The sequence below is a fragment of the Dromiciops gliroides genome, chromosome 2, assembly GCF_019393635.1.
Source record: "Dromiciops gliroides isolate mDroGli1 chromosome 2, mDroGli1.pri, whole genome shotgun sequence".
In the NCBI taxonomy this organism is placed as follows: Eukaryota; Metazoa; Chordata; class Mammalia; order Microbiotheria; family Microbiotheriidae; genus Dromiciops; species Dromiciops gliroides.
The window spans coordinates 28,043,645-28,070,450 of record NC_057862.1 but is presented as its reverse complement, the minus strand read 5'-3'; the positions used below and the strand labels follow the sequence as shown (position 1 = coordinate 28,070,450).

General features: G+C 35.2%; 1 pseudogene; it reads right to left on the bottom strand.

Annotated features, from left to right (window-relative positions):
• The window catches only part of LOC122738202, an 85,798-nt pseudogene extending 60,673 nt beyond the window's left edge, over positions 1-25,125 (bottom strand).
• Between the last annotated feature and the right edge of the window lie 1,681 nt (positions 25,126-26,806).

Here is a 26,806-nt window from a genome sequence, read left to right as displayed (position 1 = left end):
CATGTAAGCATTTAGAGGTATAAATTTTCCCCTAAGCACTGCTTTGGCTGCATCCCATAGATTTTGGTATGTTGTCTCATTATTGTCATTCTCTTGGATAAAGTTATTGATTGTTTCTATGATTTCTTGTTTGGCCCATTCATTCTTTAGAATGAAATTATTTAGTTTCCAATTGATTTTCATTCTACTTTTCCCTGGCTCTTTCTTACATGTAATTTTTATTGCATCATGATCTGAGAAGGATGCATTTACTATTTCTGCCTTTCTACATTTGACTATGATGTTTTTGTGCCCTAATACATGGTCAATTTTTGAAAATGTGCCATGTACTGCTGAGAAAAAGGTATATTCCTTTCTATCCCCATTCAATTTTCTCCAGACATCTATCATGTCTAACTTTTCTAGTAATCTATTCACCTCTTTCACTTCTTTCTTATTTATTTTTTGGCTAGATTTATCTAATTCTGAGAGGGGGAGGTTCAGATCCCCCACTAGTATAGTATTACTATCTAATTCCTCTTGTAACTCATTTAACTTCTCCTTTAAGAACTTGGATGCTATACCACTTGGCGCATACATATTCAATATTGATATTACTTCATTATCTATAGTACCTTTAAGTAAGATGTAATTTCCTTCCTTATCTCTTTTAATGAGATCTATTTTTGCCTGCACTTTGTCTGAGATAAGGATTGCTACCCCTGCCTTTTTTACTTTCGCTGAGGCGTAATATATTCTGCTCCAGCCTTTTACCTTTACTCTGTGTGTATCTCTCTGCTTCAAATGTGTTTCTTGTAAACAGCATATTGTAGGGTTCTGGTTTTTAATCCACTCTGCAATTCACTTCCGTTTTATAGCAGAGTTCATCCCATTCACATTCACAGTTATTATTACTGACTGTCTATTCCCCTCCATTCTATTTACCCCCTTTGTACTTTTCCCCCCTCCTTTCACCCTATTCCTCCTCACCGACGTTTTACTTCTTACCCCTGCCTCCCCCAATCTGCCCTCCCTTTTTATCACCCCCCTCTCTTTTCTTTAACCTTTTCTCCCTTGCTTTTGTCCTCCCTTCTATCAGTCCCCCCCCTTTCCCTTCCCCTTTTGTTTCCCTAAAGAATGAGTTAAGTTTCTTTATCCCAATGAACGTATATGCTATTCCCTCTTTGAGTCAAATCTAATGAGAATAGGGTTGAAACCATGTTCCCCCCTCCTTTCTTTCCCTCTGTTATAATAGGTTTTTTTCCACCTCTTCATATGATATAATTCATCCCATTCCACCTCCCCTTTCCTCTCCTCCACATAGGCTCCCTTTTTATCCCCTTAATTCTTTTGTATCATCACATCAAAGACAATTTATATTTATACCCTCTACAGAAAGTCCTTCTCTCTGCCCAAATACATTTACAGTTCTTAAGAGTTATGAGTATTATCTTCCTGTGTAGGGATATAAACAGTTTAACCTAATAGGGTAACTTTTTTTTTTCCCCTCTGTTTACCTTTTTAAACTTCTCTTGAGTCTTGTATGTTGAGATCAAATTTTCTATTCAGTTCTGGTCTTTTCACCAGGAAAGATTGAAAGTCCCCAATGTCATTAAATGTCCATCTTTTCCCCTGAAAGAAAATGCACATTTTTGCTGGGTAATAGATTCTCAGCTGCAATCCAAGCTCCTTTGCCTTCCGGAATATCATATTCCAAGCCTTGCGGTCCTTTAATGTTGAAGCTGCCAGGTCCTGAGCAATCCTGACTGTGGCTCCATGATATTTAAATTGCTTCTTTCTGGCTGCTTGGAGTATTTTCTCCTTCACCTGATAATTCTGGAATTTGGCTACAATATTCCTTGGAGTTTTCCTTTTGGGGTCTCTTTCAGGAGGTGATCGGTGGATTCTTTCAATGATGATTTTATCCTCTGATTCTATGATATCAGGGCAGTTCTCCTTAATAATTTCCTGGAATATGGTGTCTAGATTCTTTTTCTGGTCATGGCTTTCAGGCAGTCCAATGATTCTCAAATTGTCTCTCCTCGATCTGTTTTCCAGATCAGTTGTCTTTCCAATGAGGTATTTCACATTTTCTTCTATTTTTTCATTTTTTTTTATTCTGCTTGACTGATTCCTGGTGTCTCATGGATTCCTTATCTTCCAACTGTCCCACTTTAATTTTTAAGGCATTGTTTTCTTCAGTGAGATTATGCACCTTTTTTTCCATTTGGCTAAGTGAATTTTTTAAGGTACTGTTTTCTTCAGTGAGATTATGCACCTTTTTTTCCATTTGGCCAAATGAGTTTTTTAAGGCTTTGTTTTCTTCAGCTTCCTTTTCCAAGCTGCTGATTCTTTTTTCATAGTTTTTTTGTTTTGCTTTCATTTCTCTCCCCATTTTTTCTTCTACCTCTTGCAATTGATTTTTAAAATCCTTTTTGAGCTCTTCCAGGAAGGCTTTTTGTTCTTGCGACCAATTCACCTTCCCTTGTGAGGCTTCAGATGTAGACAATTTGAGGCTATTGTCCTCATCTGAGTTTGTGTTGGCTTCTTCCCTATTGATACAGAAGCTCTCAATGGAGAGGGCTCTTTTTTGCTTCTTACTCATTATTGCAGCTTATTTATTTATTCTTTAAGTTGAGGTCTGCTCTGGGGGCACCAGGGTCCCTGTTTTGGGCTTCTTGTGCAGGTGTATAGGTGCTGTGTGACCGGGCTTTTACTCTGAGGCCTTTATGGTGTGTGGAGATGCCCCGCCCTGCACTTCCTGTCTGATTGTGCTCGGCCAGCCAGGCGCCAGACCCAGGCGTCTGATCCTGCTGTTCGTGGCCCTCTCGGCCGGTGCAGGTAGGTTTTTCCACTGTCCTTCTTGGCCACCAGATTTTTGAACCAGGTTCCGGGAGCCTCAGTTGTTCGGCTGTGGCCCGCAGCTCCTGCTGACTTGCCCCGACCCCCTCGGCGCTGGGTTGCTGCCCTGCGCTGGGCCTCCCTTTTGCCCAAGTCAGACCGACCTTTTCCTGAAGTCTTCTAAATTATCTCTGGTTGGAGGACTGTGTCTCTCTATCTCTTTGCAGGTTCTGTAGTTTCAGAATCCGTCCAGAGGCTTGATTTAATGTTCGTTTTGAGGGAACAGAAGGAGAGCTCAGGCAGCTTGCTGCTTCCTCTCCGCCATCTTGGCTCTGCCCCCCTGATATGGGCATTTTTAATAGAGGGCTTTGAGTAATCCTCTATTCCTTATCAATAGGGGTTTACATAGGATAAATGGTATAAAGGATCCTATGAAATATATAGGTGAACAAAAAATGATGACTACCATCCTCTTCTAATCACTTAAGGAAAAACTTTAATTTCATCCCCAATTATTTACTTGGTCTCATCCCCTATATTCAATCTATTACAATATGCTATTGATTCCACCTTCATAGTAACTGTAGTTTACATTCATTTCTGTCCTCTAGCAATCCACTTCTGTCCTGTAATAATGAAAACACTGTAATGAAGCCTGTCATCACTTCATGTTTGGAATATTAAAATAACCTTACAGTTGGTCTCTCTTCCCAAAGTCTTTACCTATTTCAGTACATCTTTTTCTTTAAACATATGTATTGTTCTTTCTAAATGATAGGTCTGACATATCATTACTTATTATATAAATTCCATTGGCTCCCTGTTACCTACAGGATCAAGTGAAAAAATCCCATATTTGTTTGCCTTTCATAATCTACTTTTCTTCCCTTTTTAATACTTTACTCTCCTCTGAATACTTCAAGATACAGCAATACCATCATCCTTACTGTACCTTTCACATAGGAGTCCATCTCCTTACATTTTATTTGCTTTTTATAGATGTAACTATTTTATTATGAATTTAAGAAATAAAACATACATTCCAATCACATAGTAGGATAGGAAAAAAAATTATTTGCTTTTTCAATGGTTATATTCTCTCTTGTTTCTGCCTCATGGCTTTCTTCAAGTCTTACCTTCAATATGTTTTTCTATAGCAATCCTTATCTTGCCTGGAACATAGTAAGCACTTCCTAACTTGTTGCCTTGACTCTGGTTCCATGGCAAAAATAAATAAAAACTGATGTCACCCTATATTTCCTATCAGTCCCATCATGCTGTAAAGAGAAAGCAATGGAGGGTCCCTTAAGTTGAATGAATCCACTTTGGCAAACTTATGGTATGACAGGCAGTAGGAGTACATGATGGGCAGGAATGCGTAATCTGTGAGTTGTATCAGTTCAAGAAAAATTTCACACTAATAAGCTCAGAGATCTATTTGATAATACCAACATGAAGTCAGCGACAGGTAGATATAAGGACAAGGGATAAAACCATGTTTTTTTCTTGCATCAAGTATCCAAATATGTTTCATTAAAGGAACAATTTCTATTAAGAGATTTTGAAGAGATAAAAGACAAACAATATTTGTCCAGTTCTAATCCAACCTAGATGATGGGCACGGAATCTTATTTAAAGCTATAGATATTTATTACTTCAGTTGATTTAAAACAATGCTATTTGTCAGTAACAAGATTTGTCAAGCATGGTGTGGATAAAGCATAATTTGGACATAAAATGATGGGTGTATAGAAGTACTGAATAACAGTCAAAAATCCATTCACATTCAATAATATTTTAGTTCATGGTAATTTATTTTTTCCATAACTGGAGTAACAAAAATATTATTTAAGAAAATATATTCCATAGAGGCTGGTGTGTTTAAATGTATTGTTCTTCAAACAATATGGTAATATTCTTGTAATTTATGATGTGCTAAAAGCATTTTCCACATAGTCAAGCAAAGAAATCCTTCTTGTATCTACTGTGACTGCTATTGCATAGTCTAATCACTAGATTTCAAAGAAAGAATTTTCATTTAAGGAATTATCCCTTCATGGAATGGAGAAGCTATTGATGTTCAATCATGTATCTCCATGAAGATTAAGAAATGAGACTGACCATTAAGGTTAATTAGTGACATCTTTGACCTCAGTGACCAAATATTTTTTGGTCCCTATAACCCTTGATTTTCATTCAATCTTTGAATGCCTTCTTCCCAATATGAAATAAATACTAGAATCTATTAAGAACATGTGCATAAGCAATAAAGAAAATTCATTCATTTCAATAGTATAATATATTTACAAACTATTTTTTTATCCCATTGACAAGCTCCCCACCCCGCCACCCCCAACAAGGAGACATTAATTAAGATTAGCGACCTCTTGTATGGTGTGAACTCCTTATTTTATATAACTGAATAATGAAAGTATATACTGACATCACATACCAGCTATAGTTGAAGAATGGTTTATCAGAGAAAGGACCAACCATTGATCTAAAATTTTAATTTGATGTAAAGAGACTGTATGATGATGGTCAAATTGTTTAATTCCTGGATATCTCAATCAGCTCTCTACCTGTAAAAATTAGAGATGAGTTGATTTGTATCAGTAGATGGAATTAACTATGGAGTTTCATACACTATTGAAATTGTGAGTCCAGATACTCTAAAAATTATATATATGTATGCACATACCCATATGCATATCATTTGGAGAATATATATGTATACATACATATATTCTAAAAGCAGGGTTATATATTAGATAGAGGATAGAATGTGAACAGAACGTACAATCTGAGAAAAACTCAGAAGCTACAAGACAGCAAGGCAAAGAATGTTTCTTTCACCTTATAGTACAGAGAGCTGGTCTTAAAGACAAGATGGATTAAGTCCAGGTTTTGCCTTTGACCCTTACTATCTGCATAATCCTGTGTTAGTCATGAAATCTCAGAGTTCAGGGAAAATTTTTAAGATTGAAAATTAAAGAACTCTTACTGATCTGCATTGCTAATATGGGGAAATTTAACAGGTTGTTTCCATAGGTCATAAGCCATAGACCTACAAAGTAATAATGATAATAATGATAAAATTTAATAATGATGATGACATATTTCCATTTAAAATTAAACATTTAATTAATTCTATGCTTCCAATTTTCTTCTCTGAATCTCAGGTTTCCCCTCTGCAAAACTCTACTGGTGGGAGAGGTACTACCTAGAGGCTTTTTAAGTCTAACAGATTTTGTATTTGTAATCTCAAACCACCATTAAGAATAGTATAATGAGGGGCAGCTAGATGGCGCAGTAGATAAAGCACTGGCCCTGGATTCTGGAGGACCTGAGTTCAAATCTGGCCTCAGACACTTGACACTTACTAGCTGTGTGACCCTGGACAAGTCACTTAACCCCCATTGCCTCACCAAAAAAAAAAAAAAAAAAGAATAGTGTAATGAATGAAGGAATTTCAAAGGACTACCTCAATAAGAGTTACTAGATAATGGGGGAAAAGTGGTTCTATCAAGTCAGAAATGAAAGCAGCAACACTTTAGCCAGTTGTGTAGGAGTTATCACATCTAGTGTGCTCAACCATGACCAATGCTGACTTAAGGTATAATGCAAAGAGAAAGATACATTCAACATGCACATTTTGATTTAGATCTACTGCAAATATTAAATGACTTTGACAGTGACAATCATGAACAATTTCAGGAGACAGAGGCCAAGACAAGTCGTTTCTGGAAGCATGTTACCCAAGTAAAACTGAGAAAGGTGCTCTCTCCTTCAGTTCCTACTACAAATTGTTTGGTTTTTGTTGTTGCTGCTGTTGTTGTTGTCATCATCATTACTGCTGAATAACACATGCAGACCAATATTATTATTATTTTATTTTTTCAATGATTAAAGACAGTCTGTCAAAGTATAAAGTAATGTTCTTAAGAGACATGGTCACTTTGGAAGAAGCTGTTTATAGCCTTTTTGATGAGAGGTCAGTTACCTGTTCTGATGCTTGGCTGTAAGGTAGCATAGCTTGAGGAGTAGAACAATCATTCTGACACTAAAATAAATACCTTTTAAATAAGAGTCTACCGAGTCTATTAAAAAGAAAACATGTTTTTCAGTGTAATGAAAACAAAAGTGTTTGCCAAACATTAATGAATATACATATATGTGTATGCATGTCTCTATACACATAAACAATACAAATATATACACATATGCATGCATATATGTATGCTTCTATTGTGCTTGTATGTGACTATATATATAAAAGTAGATATATAAGTATAGACATAATTCTATCTAAATATCATCTATTTATCCATCTATCTCTACTAGGTAGATAAACATATCTCCTCCCATTTTAAAAAATTAAAAAAATAATAACCTGAGGTCACAGTTGTTAAGGTGCTTGTCCAAGGTCACACAGGTATAAGTGGCAGAAATGCAATTGGAAAAAGGGAAGAAAGTAGATATTTGGAATATAAGAAGAAAATATAAATGTTATTAATAGAATTTAAGAGATAGAGGGTTAGGGTAACATTAAACTGGAAGAAAACCATACCAATCAGACTACCTAAATTATTTTAGAGAGCCAGAAAAAATAATAACAAAATTAATCTGGAAAAACAAAAGGTCAAGAATATCTAGGTAAGTAATAAAAAAATGTACAGGAAGGTGGGCTAGCTGTACCAAATCTGAAGCTTTACTATAAAGTGGCAGTCACCAAAACTATTTGGTAATAGCTAAGAAATAGAGGAGAGGATCAACGGAATAGGTTAGGCACAGGAGACACAGTAGTAAATTACTTCAGTAATGTCCTGTTGGATAAATCCAAAGATTCCAGCTTCTGGGATAGGAACTCACTATTTGAAAAAAAAAAACTGCTGGAAAAACTAAGAGCATATGGCAGAAACTAGGCTTAGACAAACATTTTATACCTTAGACTAAAATAAGGTCAAAATGGGTACATGATTTAGACATAAAAGTTGATACCATAGGTAAATTAGGAGAGGAAGGAATAATTTATCTCTCAGATTTTTGGAAAGGAAAACACTTTATGACCAAACAAGACATAGAGAATATTATGAAATGCAAAATGGATGATTTTGATTACTTTAATTTAAAAAAGGTTTTGTACAAACAGAAACAATGCATCCAAAATTAGAAGGGAGGCAGAAATCTGGGAAATAATTTTTATAGCCGGTATTTCTGAAAAAGGCCTCATTTCTAAAATATATTGGGAACTAAATCAAAATTATAAGAATGCTACTTATTCCCCAATTGGGAAATTGTCAAAGGATATGAACAGGCAGTTCTCTGATAAAGAAAACAAAGCTATCTATTCCCATATGAAAAAATGCTCTAAATCACTATTGATTAGAGAAATACAAATTAAAACAACTCTGAGATGCCACTTGACACCTATCAGATTGGCTAACATGACAAAAAAGGAAAATAATAAATGTTGTAGAAGCTGTGGGGAAAATTGGAACACTAATGCATTGTTGGTGGAGCTGTGAACTAATCCAACCATTCTGGAGAGCAATTTGGAATTATGTCCAAAGGGCTATAAAGCTGTGCATACCCATTGATCCAGCAATACCACTATTAGGTCTTTTTCCCAAAGAGATCATGGAAAAGGGAAAAGGACCCACATGTACAAAAATATTTATAGCTGCTCCTTTTGTGGTGGCAAGAAACTGGAAGTTGAGGGGTTGCCTATCAATTGGCGATTGTCTAAATAAGTCATGGTATATAAATGTAATGGAATACTATTGTGCGGTAAGAAATGATATGCAGTCAGATTTCAGGGTAACCTGGAAGGACTTACATGAACTGATGCTATGTGAAATGAGCAGAACCAGGAAAACATTTTACAAAGTATCAACAACATTATGTGTTGATAAACTGTGATAGACTTGATTCTTCTCAGCATTACAATGGTCCAAGATACTTCCAAAGGGCTCATGATGGAAAATGTTCTCCAAATCCAGAAAAAAAAAAATAAGTCTGGAATCTAGATGAAGATTGAACCATACTATTTCTATTTTTTTGTTGTTGTTCTTTTTTCTCTTTTGATGTTTTTCCCTTTTACTCTGATTCTTCTTTCACAGCATGACTAATGCAGACACATGTTTAATGCGATTATACATATATAACCTATAGCAGATGATTTGCCGTCCTGGAAAGGGGGGATGGAGGAGAAGGAGGGAGAAAAAATTTGAAACTAGAAATCTTATAAAAACAAATGTTGAAAACAATCTCTACAAGTAACTGGAAAATAATAAAATACTTTTATGGAAAAAAAGAAAAACAACTGGAAGAAATCTTACAGTTCATTTGCTCTAACATTTTAGAACTAATACCAAGCAAGGTAAAGGGACTTACCAAGAGTCAAGTAGGTAATACATGATAAGACTAGGATTTGAAAGTTAGAAATAAGGACATCCTTCTATAATATGAAAAAAAAATGACCTTTAAGCCATGTTGAATCTCTTATCACTGTGCCTTCTCACAGCCTTTTTCTCATGTCCTTATTACTTCTGCCTCCTAGAGTTCTTATGTTCCTTTAAGATACAGATCAAAAATAATTTTTCTGTATGAAGTTTTTCCTGTTCCCCACGTGCTAATGTTCTCTGTTTCAATATACCTTTTGTTTAACTATTTTGTATAAATTTGCGTTCATTGAATATATATTTGTACTGCTTGGGTTTAAATTTGCTTGTCCTCCTCCATTAGGTATGTTTCTTTGGCATAGGGATTGAACAATTCCAGGCAAATAGTGGATGCTTAATAAATACTTTTTTTTCCATAGATTAGATTTTAAAATATCTGAAAATGGGTGTGACTGCAGTTTTACTGAGTTTGCTAATTCATAGGCTACTAGCAGGATATTATTTAAGATAGAATTCTGAGTCTGAGTTAGAAAATTGAGGATCAAATAGCTCTTTGTGAGACTGTGCAAGTCATTGACCTCCTGTTGGCTTTTACTTCCTCATCTGCAAAAATGAATGGGCTGGGTAAATGACCACTTATTGAGATGTCTTTGTCTTTACTTCTCTGATCCTATAAGATTTGCCTGGAAGTCAGGAGAAACAAGAGAGATTAATTTTAAATGGCTTGATTAAGCTCAAATTTAACATCTTGAAATAGGGTTTTCCATGGGTTTTCCTTCATGGGGATCAGCATGAGTAATCTAGTGAGAAGCCTTAAACTCTGAGATAACACAGAACTGGATTAGTGCACATGGCTTCTGCAGTCAGAGGAAAAGTGAACCATTGCATGGAAGATTGATTTCCAAATGTAAAACAAAAATATATGGAGAAACATAAATGTTTATATTCAGAATGTGTCTTCAGGAGCATTTTAAAAGGAAGAACATGATTGAAATGAAATAGAAGCAGTGTTTCCCATATAGATACTTCCAATTAAAATATCCTTTTTCTGTAGAAAGTAATTGAATCTGTTTCCTGCAAATATCAAAGAGGAAACTTTTATCAAAGGAAAAATGAATTAATGATAAAGTGTTTTGTTTTAGTTTTTCCCCCTGAGATTTCAGGATAATGGAGAGGGGGATGGAAAAATTTAGATAAATGCATGAAGTCAGTGAATGAATTGTGGCAGGAAAGGATCTTTCTCTCCCCATTGCAAGATTGCTATTTGGAATATGAAACATTTCTTTAAAGGATAAGTTGCTAAAGCAAAGGATCACAAGCTCTTGGGGAATTATGATTTTAATCTCAAGGACACATGTGGCACAATGTGAGCCTAGAACCGTTATTTTACTTTTGGGGAAAGCAACGGTCAGAGGGGATGAAATTATCTACTAAAAATCACACAGGTAGTGAGTAGGTTACCATAGTTGTTTGATACCAGATCTTTTTTTTATTTCAAATGCAATATTCCTTTACTATAACATCTTTTCTCTAAGGTCAAATCATATATACCTTAAGAAATGAGGAGTCCCCAAGCTTCTCTCTTAGGAGGGAAGTCTCCACATGATCAGATTGTGTTACCTTTCTGCTTGGAACAAAATATTAAATTGATATTATGTTTTTCTGTCTGTCTCTGATCTGTTTCATATGAGGACAGGTATCATGTTCTCCGATCTGGTTCACTTTGGAAGAGATTTTATAAGATATTATTATTTTTCTGATCTGTTTATTAATTTTGTAGGAAAAATTAAACATCATTTCTCTGATCTGTTTGTAGGAGACAGGCAGATACAAAAACTATATTTTAATATTTGACAGAAATGGTGCCTTGTGACTCAGATTTAATTGGAAAATGGAAATGGAATTCACTCTCCAACACAGGTCATGGCAAGTTGTCCTACAGGAGTTTTTTTTTTTCCCAAATTAGCTGCAGACTCTCACTTGTAAGGTGAATATTTCTTTCCACATTCCAACTCAAACCTCGAACTCTCACTTAACTAAAAGTGCTTGTCCCAGGAAGAAACTAGAGCATTGAATAGAAGATAGCTATCACAAACTATTTCTAAAATGTAGGAATTCCTCTTTGGGGGAATATAAATTTCAAATTATTTAATCTGGCTAAGTTCTCTTGTAGATCTGTTGTATAGGAAATAGTTAAGAAACATTTTTATGTGCACAAATATTGCTAAAATGATTAGGCTTTACTAAAGACTGGTCTAAACTAGGTTAAAGAAAAGCTAAAAAGAAATTATATGTGATTGTTTCATGTGTCTTGTCTTTGTGTAAATGTGTGAGATTATCTCGTGTGTTCAAGTTTCTGCCAAAAATGTAATTTTGTGCTTGGAATTTAGAAGTTCATGCTGTGACTAGGGTGAGAAAGTGGGAGAAGGGCAGAAAGAAATGCTCTAACAATATCATGAAAACTAAGAAAGCTGAATGTGGCAATAAAATGCTGATTTATTTATTTTCAACTAGAAAGAAAGGAAAGAAAGAAAAAGAAAAGTGTCATTTCAGTGACCATAGAAATGTACTTTTGCTATTGTTTTAAAAGCTGACAGGCTCACCAACAAAGAAAGAGTTTGCATTAGCAAGAAAAGATCATCAAAAAGGTGAAGAAATTTGGGGATCCATACAAACTAAGAGCAAGTAAAATATTTTATATATTGCCATTTAAAAACATATACATATACACATACATATATATATATATGTGATATATACATACATATATATAAGTGGAATAACTTTTAAAAACAGGAAAATATAAAATGCTTAGGATAAATTATTCTTGGGTAAATTATTAAATTATCATTTGAGGTCTTATAGGATATCATTTGGCAAATAAATCCAGGTGTTATCAAATCAATTCTTGTCTCATTTTAAGTTAAATTTATCATTAAGATAAATTTCCTCTATCAGGAAATTTGTATAATTTAAACTGTGACCTTAGTTATGTGGTTTGTAACATGTACAAGAAAAGTGCCTCAGCAGTTTAATAGTTCATTTTATTAGAGATATTGTCAGAATGGAGATTCTTTAAATTCTTTTTGAGTTATTAACTTAATAGAGTGTAATAATAGTTTTCTGTGTAGTGGGCATAGTAAGAACCTCATAGAATATCCTCAGTTGTATTTTAAGGCTTTAAGATCTAACCACATGCTCAGTAAAGTACAGTGATTCAATTTCATTAAAAACTAGAAAATACATCAGTCTCTAACAATTAGGACATTTTGTCTTAAACCTGACTTTCAAACTCTGTCTTCAGTTTTCAGCTACTAAGGTTATAGCACCATCTACTTAATTGCATCTAGCCATCTTTTAGGATAAATCTCTAGAGAAACATAAAATCTAATGTTATATAAATATTGGATATGGTTAAAATATTGGTTATTGATTGATGTGCTTATTATATGAAATTTGAAAAAAAAATTTCCTTGTGCTATCCAAATTGCAAACTGGCCACACCCTGTCAGCAATGTTCAGTCAAATTCTTTACCTGCAGGTCACCAAAGCCTTGGAAAAGAAAAAGCTAGCACATTATAACTTTAATTTGTTATCTGATAAGTTTCAAATGTAGCTGCAGAGGTCTTAGTAGATCCTTGGAAAAGGGAAGAAAAAAATTTTTACATAGCAGGGGGATAAATTGTCACTATGCATCTTTCACAAAGGTATTATGTGAATTTATAAATGATAATTTTTATTTTATAAATGCAGAGTACTAGGCCATAGAATTAAAATGTTACCATTAGTAACAATTGATTTGATTTAAACCAAAATCTGCCATAAAAGAAATAACGTGGTCTGAATGTGTGCTCTTATATCAGGTTTATTATAGTAAATTAGTACTTAACAGTAAAAAGTTTTGGCATTAAAAAAAACATACCAGTTGTGTGACCCTAAGAAAAGTTCTATCTATCTCAGTTTACTTTTCTGTAATAGACCTTAGTTCCCAGGATTGTGTGGATCGCATGATTGTAAAGTGCTTAGCATAGGGTAAATATTATATTAATGATTTTCTGTGTAAAGGTTAGAGCAAAAGCACATGTAATTAAATTAAGAACATCTGATGATTGGTAATTAATTGGGGTTGTTTCAAGCTTTTATCTATCTATCATCCATCTATTTATCTATCTATCTATCTATCTATCTATCTATCTATCTATCTATCTATCTATCTATCTATCTATATTGAATAGTTGCTACCTGTAATATTGCCATCTATATGGGGGGAATCTCAAAATCTGGAACAAAAAAAGGAACTGTGGAATATGGATGCTGATTGAACCATAATATTTCTTTTGGTTTTGGTTCTATTGTTTTTCTTTTCTGAGGTTTTTCCTTTTTGCTCTGATTCTTCTCTTGTAGTGTGACTACTGCAGAGGTGTGTTTGTGTTATTGTGTGTGCATACACACACACATGTGCACACATGTGTACATACATGTATGCATGCCTACATATACACACATACATGCACATATACATGTAAATATACATATATATACACACATATATAAATATATATAACCTATATTGGATTGCCTACTGTCTGTGGGAGGGGGGGACGGACGGTAAAGAGGGAGAAAATTTTGAAATTAAAATCTTATATAAACAAATGCTGAAAACAGGGGGGAAAAGGATACTCAGACACACAAATGCAATGCTAGAGCACCACTGGAGCAACCAAAATCTCCCTTTTCTAATAGGCTTGTCATTTTTAAGCAAGCATGATAAATGAACATTTTTAGATTTACAGAAAATAAAATTAGAAGATAACTGGAAAAAAGAGATAAGGAAGGAAACTACATCTTGCTAAAATGTATGATAGATAATGAAGTAATTTCAATACTAAATATGTATGCACCAAGTGGTATAGCATTCAAATTCTTAGGGGAGAACTTAAATGAATTACAAGAGGAAATATACAGCACAATTATCCTAGTGGGTGATCTGAAACTTCCCCTATCAGAATTAGATAAATCTAACTACAAAATAAACAAGAAGTTAAAGAGGTGAATAGAATATTAGAAACTAGAAAGCAGAGGTCAGCTGGCTGAACTGGCCTTTTTTCATTGAGGAACTGTCATGGTGGGAGAGGGAGAAAAAGGAGGGTCCCTCTTGTTGTTTGGGACTTCTGAAAAAGGCCTCATTTCTAAAATTTATAGGGAACTAAATCAAATTTATAAGAATCTAAGTCATTCCTCAATTGAGAAATGGTCAAGGGATATGAACAGGCACTTTTCTGATGAGAAGTCAAAGCTATCTATCGCCATATGAAAAAATGCTCTAAATCACTATTGGTCAGTGAAACCCAAATTAGAACAATTATGAGGTACCACCTCACCCCTATCAGGTTGGCTAATACGACAAAAAGGGAAAATAAATGTAGAAGCTGTGGAAAAATTGGAACACTAATGCATTGTTGGTGGAGCTGTGAACTAATTCAACCATTCTGGAGAGTAATTTGGAACTATGCCCAAAGGGTTGTTGAGACTTTTCATACCCCTTTCCCTAGTGGTACCACTGCTAGATCTGTATCCCAAAGAGACCATAGAAAAGGGAAAAGGATCCACATGTACAAAAGTATTTATATCAGTTCTGTTTGTGGTGGCAAAGAATTGAAAATTGAGGGAATACTCATCAATAGGTGAATGGCTAAACAAGTTGTAGTATATGAATATAATGAAATACTATATGCTATAAGAAACAGTGAGCAGGAGGAGTTCAGAGAAACCTGGAAGGACTTACATGAGCTGATGATGGCTGAGAGGAGCAGAACAAGGAGACCATCATATAAAGTTATAGCAACATTGTGTGATGAACAATAGGGATAGACTTGGCTCTTCTTAGCAGTGCAATGATCCAAAACAATTTCAAATTACTCATGATAGAAAATGTTCTCAACAAAATACTTTAAAAAGAAAAATAAGAAAAAACAAATTGTGCATAATTCAATTATTCAATCAATTAGCAAACATTTATTTAGCACCTGTTATGTTCCAAGCACTGATGATAGAAAGATAGGTTAGATAGATAGAAAGTAGGTTGCCCCAACTTTCACTGTCAATGAACTTATCTTTTAATAGGGAACAAGGGGTAGCTAGGTGGCACAGTGGATAGAGCTCTGGCCCTGGAGTCAGGAGGACCTGAGATCAAAGCCTGCCTTAGATACTTGACACTTACTAGCTGTGTGACCCTGGGTGAGTCACTTAACCCCAATTGCCTCAGCAAAAAAAAATAGGGAACAAAGGGCAGCTAGGAGGCATAGTGGGTAAAGCACTGGGTGTCTTGGGTTCAGGAGTACCTGAGTTCAAATCTAGCCTCAGATACTTGGCACTTACTAACTGTCTGAACCCTCATTGCCCTGCAAAAAAAAAGCTACCATATCCAAATTAATAGTGAACAAAATAAATGTATGTATACAAGATTGTTTGCATCAAACATATATAAACAAAATATAATACATATGCATTTACATGTAAATTTATAGTTTCCAGAATTAATATAAATGTACACAGGGTGACAGGCAGCTAGGTCTAGTGGCTATGTTCTAAAGCAGTTAGGCTTTGTTTCAAGACACACCTTTTAAATCAGCTGTTGACCAGGGGAAATCACTTAAACTCAGGGCAACTGACTGGCACAATGAGATGCAATGAGGTGGGATAGGCAGCCTCCTCTAGTGAAATGTCCATATATTAATGAAATCACAGGTCCAAATTCTATCATTTCAATATAATATATGATATATTACTTTATGTAAATATATACTGTTAAATATTTAATGATATTCAATATTATTAAAGATAATTGAATATTTTATTTAATATATTAGATACTTTATATTATGTCCTCAATGTTCAACTGGGTGCCATACCTTGAGTCTTCTCTAAGTTTTACATTATGTCATAGGAACCTCAAATTATAATAATGTCATCATGTTGTATGATTTCATCAGCCTTGGTGTGCCATCTCATCACTAACCTCTGCCTCTCCAATTGGGATTAGAACATTGAAATCCTAATCTCTATTTGAGGAGAAAACTGACCTCAGACATAACCCCATTTGCCACATGAATTTACACCCCCCCCACCATGGGCATCTCCTTCTCCCACAACACTGCTTTTCAAGTTATTAATATTTTATGGTGTTATCATCCCCTATTAGAATGTAAGATTCTTTTTTTGTTTGTTTTGTTTGTTTTTCGTTTTTGTTTTTGTTTTTGCAGGGCAATGAGGGTTAAGTGTCTTGCCCAGGGTCACACAGCTAGTACATGCCTCTTGAATCCAGGACTAGTGCTTTATCCACTATGGCACCTAACTGCCCCAGAATGTAAGTTTCTTGATAAATATTTTCTTTCTTCCTCCCTTCTTCCCTTTTTTACTCCCTAACTTATTTTCTTCCTTCTTTAATTCCTTCCTTCCTGCATCCCCCCTCTTTCCCCCTCCCTCCTTCTCTCTCTCTCTCTCTCTCTCTCTCCCTCTCTCCCTCTCTCTCTCTCTCTCTCTCTCTCTCTCTCTCTCTCTCTCTCTCTCCCTCCTTCCCTCCCTCCCACTCTTTCCCTCTCTCATATTCCCAAAGCTTAGTAAAATGTCTGGCATTTAGTAGGTACTTAATACATGTTTCTGGACTGATGGAATGATAAGTGATTTGGTAGTTAATACCAATTATTATCATTGTAATCAGCATGATGATCATTATCACCAACAGCAGGCATTTATAAAATGCCTTCTTTGTACCAAACACTTTGCTAAGTACGGGGAATAGAAAGTAAAATCATAGCCCATAAATTCAGAAGCTCACAATCTAATGAAGAAAACAAAAATATGCATACAAAAATCTGAAGGAATCTCTGAAATAAGAATGTAGCATTGAGGCAGGGATAAGGGAAGAAAGATCTCTTTCAGTGGATAGAGTTTTTTTTGTTGTTGTTGTTTGGTTGGGTTTATTTATTTATTTATCTATCTATCTATTTTTTTTTGGGGGGGGGTGAGGTAATAGGGGTTAAATGACTTGCCCAGGGTCACACAGCTAGTAAGTGTCAAGTGTCTGAGGCCGGATTTGAACTCAGGTACTCCTGAATACAGGGCTGGTGCTTTACCACTGTATAAAGATGAATTAGCTTTTTTTTTTTTTTTTTTAATCGGGGCAATGGGGATTAAGCAACTTGCCCAGGGTCACACAGCTAGTAAGTGTCAAGTGTCTGAGGCTGGATTTGAACTCAGGTACTCCTGAATCCAGGGCCAGTGCTTTATCCACTGCACCACCTAGCCACCCCAGTGGGTAGAGTTTTAAAGGAAACCAGGGGTAGAAGGGAGTAGGTAGAATATTCTAAACATCATGAACAGTCAATGAAAAACAATAGTTAATCAGGAGTGTTGTGCATTCAGAATAACCCTAATTTCACCAAAACAGGAAAGGAAAATACAAAACCTTAAAAAGCATTATGAGGAATTAAACGTGATTTGGGTTTTGTATGACCTCTTTGACTAGAGTTGGAGGCCACAGCATACACCCATGTGTGCTGACCTTGCGCCAGACACCTGCACAAGTACATGGGCCTAGGCAAATTATACTCGAGTGAGGCCCTGCCATGACGAGAAGCCTGGTGAGGGCAAGTCAGGTGGTCTTCAGCATTTGGAAGAGGCCGGCTTGCGTTTGTAGAGTGGCCTGTTGGTTCTGTCAGTCAGGCTAGCCAGCCAATTAGCTTGGGGCTATATGTGGACAGCCCTGTTTCCAGTGGGAGAGGGGGCTTCTGGGAGAGAGAAGGGATGGAGCTCTCACTTTGGGGTGGGAGAGAGAGTGAGCAAGATGCTGGTGTGGCAGACCCGAGATCCAGACCAAGGAGAACTGTGCAGCTGGTTCTCTTTAGAACTGCTGCTGATACTTGGTGGTGTTGAGTTTGTGGGTTGTATTTTTTCCTTCCCCTATTCCCTTTTTCACTGTCCCTAACTTTATTAACATCACTTGTGTTTTAAATTTGTTCCCATTAATAAACCCTGTTTTGTTTATTGAAAAGAGGCTCTTAATCTCCTTTCTTACCCCAATATTATGGCAAGCCACCCAATTAACTCTCCTCATACAAAATGCGGCCCTTACAGAAGAAAGAAGCCAAGTCACGAAAGTTACATTGCCAGTGAGAATTATTAATATTTTATTCTAGAGGGATTTGGGAGCGATTGGACTTTGTGAATATGTTGCAGATATTGACATGGTCAGAACCACATTTTGGAAAGGTTACCTTGGCAAATGCAGAAGAGTGGAGGATAGTCTGGAAAGGAAAGGTGCTTGAGGGAAGGAGATAAACCAACCAGCTTGAAATAGTCTAGGTATGATGAGAACATCTACCAGTATAGAAGCTTTATGGATAGAAAAGATGAGTATACAGGAACTGTTGTAAAGATAGAAATGATAAGAATTGCCAATAGATATTTGGGTTAAGTGCAAATGAGAATTTGATGTTACAGGAGTTAGAAAATAATAGATTATACATTTTCTCCAATCCCTGGGGTCTCTAAATATTTTTTTCAAAATAGAAATGATGTGTTAAAAATAAAGTAACTTCAGTAATTTCCATGACCTAGAATATCCAGAGTCCAAAAGAAAATAAACAAACAAACAAAAAAACATACCAGGAAGTGACACTCATTGACCGTGACCTTATTCAGCATCCTTCTTAAACCTTCTCTGGCTACTAGCAACAGAGTCATAGTACCAGACCAAAGGAAACAATATAGGCCTATATCAAAACCAACCCCTGCAACCTTCCTCCATACTGGGGATGTTTGGCCAGGTCTTGACAGTCAACTTGGCTATATCCCTTCAGGAAACAAAACAAGTCTATAAAGGCTTTTGTGTTGAAGAGCTAAAGCTGAAAAGCTCTGAACTTCTGCTGGTGGGGGAAAGCAGGTTCTGATCTTACTGAATAGGATCTAAACTATCTATGACAGGTGTGAGAAAGAATTATTAATAATATCTTGTGGGAGCCAGAGACCTCCCCTTTTTTAGTACCATTTTCTCTCCACCCAAAGACAAGCTTTCTTTTAGAAATTCCATTAAATCGTTTTTTTTTTTTTTCGTGAGGCAATTTTGGTTAAGTGACTTGCCTAGGGTCACATAGCTAGTAAGTGATAAGTGTCTGAGGCTGGATGTGAACTCAGGTCCTCCTGAATCCATGGCTGGTGCTCTATCCACTGCACCACCTAGCTGCCCCTAGAAATTCCATTAAATCTTAACTAGGTCAAACCCATCCCAACTCCAGGCTCACAAAAGGAACATTAGGTTCTTTTGTTTAGAAAAAGCTGAAGTACTTTACTGATGAAATTTGGCTTGCATAAACAAGTTCTAGGTAGGAACTATTATGTCAGTTTAGGTGCTAGTCTCTGTATTTATCCCTAATGTCATCTTTACTTGAGTAGTCTATTCCTCAAATTCGTTTTCATATGACCCACCTCCAAATGATGTTAACCATTGGATTGGATTGATATATAATTACCCAATTATATTGGATTGATGTGTGACACACCTCTTATTGAATAGGGTGACACATAACCATATGTGCTCTTGGGACCATAAGAAGCAAAGGAGACATTTGGTCAATACCTTACTGGTAGAAATTGATGATAAGATTAGCCAAAATTTGTTTCTAAAATAATTATTTTAACTGTTACACAAGCTAGAGAACTAGGGAACAGAGGAAGTGGGGCAGGTTACCAGAATGGGACACTATCTTTGTGGTAAACTGTGTAACACTCAACTAAGTTTCAAGGAAAGAACACTGCAGGCCACTGAGATCCTTTGTGACCACCAAACAGTCAGTTGGGTCAGGAATCTAGGCTGGTGAACCATGAATTCACCAATGTATTAACAGGTTGAGATACTTTATGATCCAGACCACAAAGAAACCACAATAAGAATGGAGAGGGTCATGAAATGAGTGATAAGGAAAGTAAAGGGTGTAGGGGGAGAGCAGACTCAAACTAAGTACTTTACGAAGAAGAAATCTAATAGATCTAGAAGAGCAAAAGATAAATTAAAAGAAAAAAAAGTAATAGAAGGATAAATGGCCACCAGGTCTAGTAAATGAATATAGGCAGCTATGAATAAATACTGTACAATTAAGGAAAAAATCTAATATTTGATGATACCAAAGACACTTTGTAATTTGAGAAGGACATGGGACCACAAAAAGACTCTTCCTGAGAGGCTTAAATGAGAAAGTAGATTTATGAAAGCAGAATTTGTGTCCTGAACTACAAAAAAATAATGGGTAGAATAGAAAAAATAAATGCTTAAATCTATCATAGCAAATTTTACCAAAGAAACAGAGGGAAAAATATAATGGAAATGCAAGTTCACAGAAGTGAGTGATAATGTAGAAGAAAAGAAGCAAATTACACATGCAAAATTAAAAGGTATACTTATTATATATATATATATATATATATATGTATGTATGTGTATATATACATACATACATACATATATATATATACATACATATATATTATATATATCATGTATGTGAGATGAAAGAAACTCCATGTGAAATATTATAAATGAATAAGGAAGAATTCCAAGAACAGACTTTGGAGGGACAAATATAGTTACTGCACATGACCTAGATGAAGATCCAGGGAATGAGACTGAGGAGTTTTTAGAAAAGTAGGAGAATCAGGAAGGTCAGAGTTATGAAAACCTAGGAAAGAGAGAATATCAATGAGAAGAGGCTGATTGGGAAAAGCAAAGGCTATGGAGCTGTCAGGAAGAATCTAGTTTTAGGAATTAAGAGATCCATAATAATGTTGGGGTTTTCAAAGCTTGGCAGTTTTAATTGAATAATGAAATGTCAAGTCAATCTAAAGAATGTCTTGGATAGAGTAAAAGAAACAATGATTGTAAATCACTTTCTCAAGGAGTTTAGCTACAAAATGGAGGATAAAATATAGGAAGAGAGATTTTCATTTCATAATCATAATCACTTTGTGAGATTGTGAGCAGAGAACTGAGGAAGTAATGTGTCTCCTGCTCCTTGTCAAAGATGTAATAGATTATTGCTGGGGACACAGTAAACAATTTTATTTATTTTCCTTAACTAAATTTCTTTATTACAAGGAAGAGCCTAAACAATTTTATTTATTTTCCTTAACTAAACTTCTTTATTACAAGGAAGAGCCCTTTTGGAGGAGAGTGAAGTTGGGGTCAGGATTGGAAAAATATTGGGGGAAAAAGGATGTCAATAAACATATCAATGAAACGTAAATAAAATTAACAACCTAGAGAGATAGGCACTACAAATACTGTTCATAGGTAGTGAAATTGAGTTCCAGATTGGTGAAGTGATTTGTTCATGGTCACATATGTAATAAATGTCATAAGCATCATATTTATACCCATTGTTTGTTGATTCCAGTTGTAGAATATATAAACATCTGTTTCTTTTTAATTTTGCCCAAATTATCTTATGACTGCTTACTGTATTACAAAAAATTATTTGAAAACTTCATTTCTTAGCTCCATTTTCAGCCTATAGAGTATAATCACCTTCCATTATATGTGGTAATCCAGATTTTACAAGAAGTTTTTTGGGGAGAAGGAACCAACTGCCCCCAAAGGCCACTCATTCCATTTTCAAGTAACTTCTCTTTAAGATATTCATCCCTATTGTGAATGACTTACCTGTTCCCACCACTAAAATAATGATGAAGCATACAATCTGCTTCCAAAAAAAAAGAACTGATATTGATTGAACACATACTGAAGCATGCTATCTTTCACTTTCTTTCATTTTAATTTTCTTATACAAAATGATTAATAAGGTATTATTTTACATAATTGCATAGGTATACCTATATCTGATTGTTTCCTGCCTCAAAGAGGGGGAAGGAGATGAAGGGAAGAAGGGATAAAATTTGGAGCACAAAACTTTAAATAAAAATGTTTATTGAAATACAATATTCATCTCTTTGCAACTTCTATACATTACTCCTTCTTCTGTACTTTAATTCCAAGTGTCTAATCTCTCTCCTACAGAGATTACCTTTGATCCTCACGAAAACTCTGAAAGAGAGTAACTATTATGACTGCTTTACAAAATGAGAAATCAAATACAGAGATCAAGTGGCTTCCCAACAAGTCACACAACTAGTAAGAGCCCAACTTGGAATTTGAAACCAGCTTTTTTCATGCCTCTATGTCTAGTTCTGCTTCCATTATTCAAAATTAGGAGCTAAAAGTCACTTTAGTGCATTAATTTCATCTTACCTAGGAGGAAACTGAGGCTGAGGGAGGTTAAGTGACTTGCCAAAGATCCCTCAGGTTTCAAGTGGGAGAGGCAGAACCCAATGCCATGACTGCAGAGCCAGCTGTCTTTTCAGTTAGATGCAATGCATAAGACAATATTCTAACTTTTTAAAAGGATAATTCTCATTACTTATGCAAAGAGGGGAGGCAGTGAAGGAATCTTGTGGTTTATTTTCAATAATTAAGAAAATCAACAGAACAAGTAATCAAGAATAATGGACTCCAAATCAAATGCAACAATTGATATCATTCCTCTCAATAGCGATTCTGCAGTTTGAGATGGTAATTAAAGTCATTTTAAAAAAGAGAGAAAGAGCAAGAAAACACATGCATTAGGCCAAGTTTCCACAGCAACCAACATTGAAACCTGGACTTCCTTATCATGTGTCCTTCCAAATTTCAATGGTCACCATCAAGAAGACCATAAAACAATTTTTAAAATGATGATGTTCTTGCCATGTTTTTGTTCTAAGAGTAATTTCGAAAGCAAGCCAGCTGTACCTCACCCCATCCCTCCTGAAAACAAAGTGTTTGGGAGAAGTCAGGGAGGCCTTCACTATAATCAGTTGAACATTTTGAGGCCTGGTTGGAGGGGTTACCATGGTATTGACTATTGAATCCCATTTGTTTTGGTAGCATTGGCTAACAAAAATGTTTATTTTCCCATATTATATGCCCTGATACTCTCTACATAGATTATTTGGGACATATGCAAACCTTAGGGAAGGCACTGCATTTTATGAATGTTTGCTTCCCTATATCCCCTATATGTGCGTATGTATATATGATTGAATGCATGTTTGTATGTGCATATATACATGTATGCATATACATATATGTGTATATATCAAATACATACATATTTGCATTATTAGAGATAGGAACTAGATTTGTATTATCTTTGATTAAAGGAAACTCTGGTGTGACAAAAGTCTATCTACCAATACATGCTAACACCGTCTCCTAAATGTATGTCCTTACAGTTGCCTAGAACACAGAGAAGTTAAGAAAGTTGCCTCTGGTCATATAGGCACTATTTTTCAGAGCTTGAATTTGAAGGCAGAGCTTCCCGACTCTGATACATAATGCTTCTCTCACAAGCAGTAGTCCTCGTACATTTCCCTGAGTGAAAATTAAAACAAATAAATAAAATTAAGTTCCCTTTGTATGTGCATGCAGCTATCTGATATTTATTTTCTGGGATGGATCCATGCTTCCATTGCTTTAGGGAATTAACTACAGCATCTAAAAATCTAAAACAATGACCAGAAATATAATTAGAACTTATTAAATGCATGTTGATTGATTTTAATCAAATTAGGTATATGGTGGACAGCAAAGGACATGGTACCTCATTTATTTCTCAAAGAGAAAGCTATAAAGATATAAGTATCGCTTTATAATCATGAAATGCTATCTTTACTGAGACCCTCTGTAAATGAAGATTGATTCTGTTTTTCTTTTTTGGCCAAATAGAGGAAAGGAATAATGGAATGGGGAGGGACAGCAGGAAAGAGATACTCTCCACTAGCCATTACTGAGAAGCTGGTAGAACTTGGATCTCAACTCCTAGCTATGACCTTGACATTTCTGCTACCCTACCAATTCTCAGTATTGGTAATACTCTGTGGAGAAGTTGAATAGCTTCTTATCACATCCCAAATACCTGAATGATCATGGTGGAGGACTTATAAATGATCTCTATGAAAAAAAACAACAACAATTTTACCTTTACTCTTGCATCCTCTGGTACCAGAACCTGTTTTAAAAAAATAATCCATTACACTTATGCACTCCACAATTCCAAAGTTCTCTCTTCTTGGGTTATTTTGCTTAACTTATGGATCAGTAGTCACATCTGAGAATTACCCTGACCAAAAAAATATTTTTAATGTGAACTTTGCTAGCACAACTTCAAAATATTCCTTGAACAGGATTTAGTTTCAATGACAGCCAAAAAGGATAACTTTCTGCTTTGTGTTCTTTTAATTGATGTATGGAAAGATCATCAATTAACATATATTTTTCAGTTTATAATCCCAAGCAATAAACAAACATTCATTAAGTACTTATTATATACAAGGCATTGTGTGCAAAGAATTTGCAAGATCAGCCTCTGTCCTCAAGAAACTTGCATTGTAATTTTAAAGACAGTAGGTAAATAAGTAAGCACATTGAAGAAAAACATATAGAGAGTAGATTAAAGGTAATATTAGAGGTAATGGTTTTCCATTATTGAATATTTTAATTCAAATGCAACATGTAATATTTACTACCTTTGTGATCTTTTTTAAATAAAATTATTTTTACTATTTTTCAGCCACATGTAGAAATAGCCTACAACACCTGCCTCCATAAGATTTACAATTTCAAACCTCCACCCTCCACCCCTCCCCCAGACAGCAGGCAATCCAACATAGGCCACATATATATATATATATGTATGTATGTATGTATGTATATATATACATATACATATACATACATACACACACACACACACACACACACACACATATATATATATATATAAAATAACACCAAACATACCTCTGCACTAGTCATGCTACAAGAGAAGAATCAGAGCAAAAAGGAAAAACCTCAACAACGAAAAACAACAGCACCAAAAACAAAAAGAAACAGCATGGTTCAATCGGCATCCATATTCCACAGTTCCTTTTTTTCCCTGGATTTGGAGATTCCCCCCCCCCCCGTCCCATCATGAGTCCCTTGGAATTTTCTTGTACCATTGTATTGGTGAGAAGAATCTAGTCTATCACAGTTGATCAACACATAATGTTGATGATACTGTGTACAATGTTCTTCTGGTTCTGCCCATCTCATGCATGATCAGTCATGCAAGTCCTTCAAGGTTTCTCTGAACTCTTCCTGCTCATCATTTCTTACAGAACAATAGAATTCCACTACATTCATATACCACAACTTGTTCAGCCATTCCCCAATTGATGGACATCCCCTCAATTTCCAATTCCTTGCCACCACAAAAAGAGCAGCTATAAATATTTTTGTACATGTGGGTCCTTTTCCCTTTTCCATGATCTCTTTGGGAAAAAGACCCAAAAGTGGTATTGCTGGATCAAAGAGTATGCACATCTTTATAACCCTTTGGACATAATTCCAAATGGCTCTCCAGAATGGTTGGATCAGTTCATACCTCCACCAACAATGCATTAGTGTTCTGATTTTGCACAGCTCCTACATTTATTATTTTCCTTTTTTGTCATATTAGTCAATCTGATAGGTGTCAGGTGGTACCTCAGAATTGTTTAAATTTGCATCTCTCCAATCAATAGTGATTTAGAGCATTTTTTCATATGGGAATAGATAGCTTTGTTTCTTCACCAGAGAACTGCCTGTTCATAACCTTTGACCATTTCTCAATTGGGGAATGAGTTGGATTCTTATAATTTTGATTTAGTTCCTGATATATTTTAGAAATGAGGCCTTTATCAGAAGTATTGGCTATAAAAATTGTTTTCCAGCTTTCTTCCTCCCTTCTAATTTTGGTTGCATTGCTTTTGTTTGTACAAAACCTTTTTTAATTTAATGTAACCACAATCATCCATTTTGCATTTCATAATATTCTCTATCTCTTGTTTGGTCATAAACTGTTCTCCTTTCAAAAAATCTGAGAGATAAATTATTCCTTCCTCTCCTAATTTACCTATGGTATCACCTTTTATGTCTAAATCATATACCCATTTTGAAATTATTTTAGTATAAGGTGTCAAATGTTGCTCTATGCCTAATTTCTGCCATACTATCTTCCAGTTTTCCCAGCAGTTTTTGTCAAATACTGAGTTCCTATCCCAGAAGCTAAAGTCTTTGGTTTATCAAACAGTACATTGCTAAAGTCATTTACTACTGTGTTTCCTGTTCCTAACCTATTCCATTAATCCTCCACTCTTTCTTAGCCAGTACCAAATACTTCTGATGACTGCCAGTTTATAATAGAGCTTCATATTTGGTATAGCTAACCCACCTTCCTGTGCATTTTTTTCATTATTTACATTGATATTCTTGACAATTTGTTTTTCCAGATTAATTTTGTTGTTATTTTTTTCCAGCTCTATAAAATAATTTAAGGTAGTCTGATTGGTATGGCACTGAATAAGTAAATTAATTTAGGTAGAATTGTCATTTTTATTACATTAGCTAGGCCTATCGATGAGCAGTTGATATTTTTCCAATTATTTAGATCTGATTTGATTTGTGTGAAAAGTGT